At 35.9% G+C, this 6,000-nt stretch overlaps 1 long non-coding RNA gene across 1 annotated transcript; it reads right to left on the reverse strand.

Moving 5' to 3' along the window:
- Positions 1–830: 830 nt before the first annotated feature.
- Positions 831–4,494, reverse strand: LOC141621868 (uncharacterized). Its single transcript, XR_012532744.1, has 3 exons — positions 4,208–4,494; positions 1,203–2,126; positions 831–1,101 (listed from the first exon to the last, which is right to left on the reverse strand). It is a non-coding gene; the product is annotated as an uncharacterized LOC141621868 (long non-coding RNA).
- Between the last annotated feature and the right edge of the window lie 1,506 nt (positions 4,495–6,000).

Below are 6,000 nucleotides of genomic sequence, written 5' to 3' on the forward strand. Positions count from 1 at the left end.
TTGTCAGACCTTGTGTACAAGCTTATTGTCAGACTTGATCTTAACGTACGCTTCGCAACCCCAAATACGCATGAATGACAAATGAGGGACTCTCCCTGTCCATATCTCATATGGAGTCTTATAGGCCGCTTTAGTCGGGCTTCGATTTAGTGAAAATACTGCAGACAAGAGTGCAAAACCCCAAAATGAACTAGGAAGCTCAGTTAGACTCATCATTGACCGAACCATATCAAGTAAAGTTCGGTTTCTCCTTTCGGCTACACCATTTAGTTGCGGTGTGCCAGGAGGAGTCCATTGTGATACTATACCACAATCTTTTAGGTGTGAATCAAATTCAATATTTAGATACTCACCACCACGGTCGGACCGTAGAGTCTTTATCTTTTTATCCAATTGGTTCTCTACTTCTTTTTGAAACTCTTTGAACTTGTCAAAGGCTTCACTTTTGTTCTTCATTAAGTAGACATACCCATATCTACTTAAGTCATCATTAAAAGTAATGAAGTAGTGAAAACCTCCTCTAGCGGTGATGGTTAATGGTCCACACACATCCGTGTGTATGAGAGCCAAAACCTCACTAGCTCGTGTCCCTTTTCCCGCAAAAGGTGCACGAGTCATCTTGCCTAAAAGGCAAGACTCGCATGTACCATAAGATTCGAAACCAAATGGTTTGAGCACTTTTGATGAAGCAAGTCTCTTAATGCGTCTTTCGTTTATGTGGCCTAAACGACAATGCCAAAGGTAGGATTCGTTTGGATCACCCTTTTTGAGCTTTTTAGTTTCCATATGATAAACGTCATTAACATCATTTAAAACATAAATGCCTCCAATTGAAATGGCCTTGCCATAAACCACATCATTTAAAGAAAAAGTACAACACTTGTCCTTAATCATAAAACAAAAGCCTTCCGCGTCTAACGTGGAAATGGAGATGATGTTCTTAGTTAAAGTTGGTACAAAATAACACTTATTTAAATACAACTCTAAACCACTAGCTAAAGTGAGCACATAGGTCCCTACGGCAACGGCGCCTACTCTAGCTCCATTGCCCATGTGGAGATCCACATCACCTTTTGCTAGTGCTTGCACGTCCCTTATACCCTGCAAATGGTTACAAAGGTGAGAGCCACATCCGGTATCAAGTACCCAAGTGGAAGTACAAGCATAATTAACGTCTATCACATAGAGAGAGGAAATCATACCAATGGGTGTCACACGCCCTTCCTTGAGATCCTCCAAGTATTTGGGACAACTCCTCCTATAATGCCCCTTCCCATTACAATGGAAACATTCGGCCTCGGAGAGCTTGACACTTTTTGCCTTGGGATTGCCATTCACAACGGCCTTCCCTTTCCCTTGTCAATTTTCTTTGACGATTTCTTGAATTTGGACTTTTCTTTTCCCTTTCCTTTCTTGACTCCAAGACACATGTTCTTTAACTTCATGGTTAAAACATCTCCCTTTTCACTCCCACTAGCCTCCATATCCCTCTCCGCTTGGGAGAGGAGTGCATGAATTTCATGGTAACTCTTATCCATGTCATTCATGTTGTAGTTTACCCTAAAGTGGGCAAACTTGGTGGGGAGTGAGTGAAGGATTCGATCCACCACAAGAGTTTTTAGGAATCTTACACCCTAGACGCTCTAGGATGTCAACATATTCGACCATTTTAAGGACATGGGGACCAACCTTTTGGCCCCTTTCAAGCTTAGCTTCAAAGAAGCGTGCCGCCGCATCGTATTGACGGACTTTAGGTGTTTGTGAAAACATAGTGATCATACGAGTGAATATCTCGTAAGCATTTAAAGAAATGCATGATAGCTTGAGTTTTGGCGATATTGACCATATCAACACATTCTTGATATCATTCAACATCCTCACATAGTCATCATAGGCGGTCCGCACCGCCGATGAAGCTCTTGCACCGGGCTCGATAGGAGGAGCATCGGTCAAGTAAGTGAGCACATTGTCGGACAACGCGGCACTTTTGATGTTGGATTCCCATTCAATAAAGTTACTACCGTCATCTTTTAAAATACATTTGTCCATTACGGACCTTAGCCATGAATCTTTGCCTAGTGAAGTAGTCGATGGAGTTGATGAAGTTGCCATTGCGAATTAAAATGCTACAACAAAAAGGGAAAATTAACATTCATTGTTTTAAAAATTACTTGTAAAAACATGTTTTAGCAAGTTTTAGCATTTATATAATGACCTCCCACTAAATTATATAAATGATTCCAAGACCCAAATATTAAACAAAAATGAGCATCGCTTGGGCGAAACATCCCATAATTGCGTAAATTCGGTAAGTCACGTTGACTAATTCTACCTCTAGAACTCTTGGTCGACGAATTTCCTCAAATTCATCTACTAGCCCCGGAACACAAGACCGTCTTATATCCCGTTGAGTTCAACCAATTTTGGCGTGTGATAACCTCTTACCATCCTACTTACCCAAGGTAAAAAGAGAACACCCCGCTTGGGCGAGCGTGGCTCTAATGAACAAGAGATTCATAGGTGTTACTAATTGGTAAGGCTAATCTCAATTTTAGTTATGTGAGAGATCTTGTCAATTTAGTCATAAATTCCTTATAAGTGAATTAATTCGGTGAATGTAAATGACGTGAATTGACAACCGCGAAAATAAAATAAAATCCATGTGAGTGGCGATTGTGGCATGCGCGAAAATAAAACAAGCAAACATGTAAGCATATGAATAAATCCTAGTATGGCCTCCTAGTTAATAAAAAACTAGTCTATTACATTTCGGAAACCAACTCCTTGGTCCCTTGCCTCTTCATTCCATAAGTGGCTCTTCCTTGTGGGATTTGGAACACCTTCCAAAAATAGACTCCGTCTCGTTGTAATCCGTCTTTTGGAAACGCCGGTAAAATAACTATTACAAATGAATTACATAGCTATTCCTATTTATACATTAATTAATAAAATGAATAAAACTATTAATTAATTAATTACAAACCGACGATACGAGATCGTATTTAATTACAAACAAATCGATATTCCCATTCATTTCGGGTAATAACGATTAAAATTAACTAGGCCATACTAGGTACAAAAAGATAAATACTTTAAATAAATGACAATCATTCATTCAACTTAAATAAATATGCTTAAAATGCTGTAAATATGATGCCAAAATCGCCCTACCTATCATTCATTGGTATCCATCTCGGTTTTGTGGATTTAATCGATTTTTAACATGTAAAAATCAATAATTAACTTTTAAATCTCATTTAAGTCCAAACTAATAGTCCAAACTGTTTTGAACCTCAAAATTAGTCCTCACTAATTTTATGACAAATTATTAGTTTGATTTGGTGATAATTTGCTAATTTAATCGGTAAAATCATAATATTTAAGTAAAAATCCAAAAACATTGAAAAATTACCCAAACAATTGAAACAAAAATTTTTAGTATTCTAGAACACTCCCAAGAACACCAAAAAGTCATAAAAATTGCCCAAAAATTCCGGATAAATTTTGTGAAGAAAAAGATCGATATTTATCGGTTTTTAACCACTAAAACCAATAAACATCAAAACAAAGTGAAAACACACATGCAAAATTACTTTTGACATTTAAATAATATTATTAAATATACATAAATTTATCATGGGCATAATCCAAAAATTCAAAATTATGATTAATTAATTGGACTTTTATCGACTTTTTACTCAAAAAATCAATAAACATGCAAAAATTCGAACCAACCTTCAACCTTTTGCATACAATCAGTAGAAAACATGCATGAACTACCATAAAAAAGTCATGCACCGAATCAACATTTAACTAATTTTAGTCAATTTTTCACTAAAATGCGACATTTTGACTCGGGTTTCTACCAAAAATCATTAAAATTAGCAAAATTACTTCACAAATCACCAAAAAATTCCATAAACCTTTTGAGATCAGTAGGTATGCATGTCCCAAAAATTTCGTGCTAAAACCTCTTCTAACACAATTTTTGAGTTTTTACTAATTATCTCATAATTCATAAAAATGCTTAAAATCAACATGCAAATTACAAGCCTAAGCTCTGATACCACTTGAAAGATCATAGATCCATATTAGACTCTCTAATAAAATAAATTTATCTCATAAATTGTTGTTTATGTGATCTATGTAACATGCATGCAAATATGAAAGCATAAAAACAAAGTATAAGGAAAAACAATTTCCTTACATTGAATATGAGGTAAAATGGGCACAAATTAGTTCTCCTTACTAATTTGTTCTTGAGCTAAAATGATGTGGATGATCCTCCTTGAAAAACCTTCAAATAGAAAGTCTCCTCCAAGTAGCACCCAAGAACTACCCAACAATATTAATAAGTATGAACTAGTAACTTATTAATATGTGCCCTTGATAATAATACTAGTAATATTACTAACTATTCTTAGTAATAATTGTATACTAGAGAAATGTTGTAGAGAGATGGAAGAGGTTTTTGTTCACATGCAAAATGAATGAATTGTGTAAGAAGATGGAGTGAACAAATGACCAAATATATGGAATGTAGAATTGGGAAAGGAAGTGGCGGGTGGGTTGGTGCTCTAGTGGACAATTTTTGTTTTATATTTTTATCTTACATCACATGCAAAATGTAGTATAAGACATATATTATGGTAATATACAAAATAAGGTAAAAATGATTATATGAGTAATCATCCATTACACTTATTTTACACGGTCCACATGACCATATACGGGTCCATGTTGGTTTTTATATTTGTCGCACAAATCCGTGTAATTTTCATTTTAAACATCGTATCATGTTTAAATGCTTCCATAATAAATTGGTCAATTCACTCCGTAAATATACGTGTACCACTACACATATTATTTACGTACTAATATTAATCACATTAATCAATTAGTACAATTTTAGTAAATTAACAAGATTAATTAACTAAACCCCGTTTCCCAAAACTTATTATTTAATTATCGCATAATTAAATAATAACTGCCGCTCCTCGAGTTCGCAACTCGAAATCTCTCTAATAATAATCGACTAACCTCTTAATCTATAAATCAAGGGACTAAATGAATTGTATCTCATACAATTAATTAGTTATCAATTGGGGTTCGTTCCTTTAGGTGTGACCGAAAGGGTCGATTGATCACCGCGTCTCACGACAATAACGTCAAACTCTAGTCAGCCAACCGTTATCGATTTACGTTAATCAACTGACGAGGATCAAATAATTAAATATCTGATGATATTCTATTAATGAGATTTATTATGTTAACGCACTATTGTGGAGGACACTAACTCCAACAGATACCTCATTTCTACACCTTTCGCCAACCACCCAGTGATGATTGGGCCGCATGTTTGGTACGCGGAACGATTTATGACAATCCGTAAGTTTATCGTCAGGTGATAGCTCAAACACTTGTGTCTACCCCTTAGTCGCCATCTACGCACCGATACGGTCATTTTGACAGTAATTAGAGTTCATTTGGAGTCCGGGTCAAAAACCGCTTCATTTTCTAAGAAACCGTTTAAAATGCCGAGTCGGAATGTTCCAGAATGTTCTAGATATTTATTACTAAATCAAATTTTATATCTTTTGGCAAAATATATCCCATATATCATATTTTACGGAATAAGGAAGTAGAGATCTACCGCAATTCCATAATAGAAACGCGGAAATTTTTCTTCCGCAGGAGGAAACTTCTGGGGAAATGACGCAGCAGATGCTGCGCCTCTTGGAAGGACCGCTGATGCGTGTATTTTATATATGGTTTTTACCTTATATTTACACGCATTTCTGTGTATTTTATATATGGTTTTTACCTTATAATTACACTCAACCCGTAAAACTCACTTACTCGATCGAGTAAGGCACTTACTCGATCGAGTACCTAACTTACTCAATCGAGTACCCTACAGGCAGACTACTGTTTTGCGTCAAAAACTACTTACTCGACAGAGTAAGCCCCACTCGATAGAGTACCCATAGACTCATAAAA

This window comes from Silene latifolia, chromosome X (assembly GCF_048544455.1).
Source record: "Silene latifolia isolate original U9 population chromosome X, ASM4854445v1, whole genome shotgun sequence".
Taxonomy (NCBI): domain Eukaryota; kingdom Viridiplantae; phylum Streptophyta; class Magnoliopsida; order Caryophyllales; family Caryophyllaceae; genus Silene; species Silene latifolia.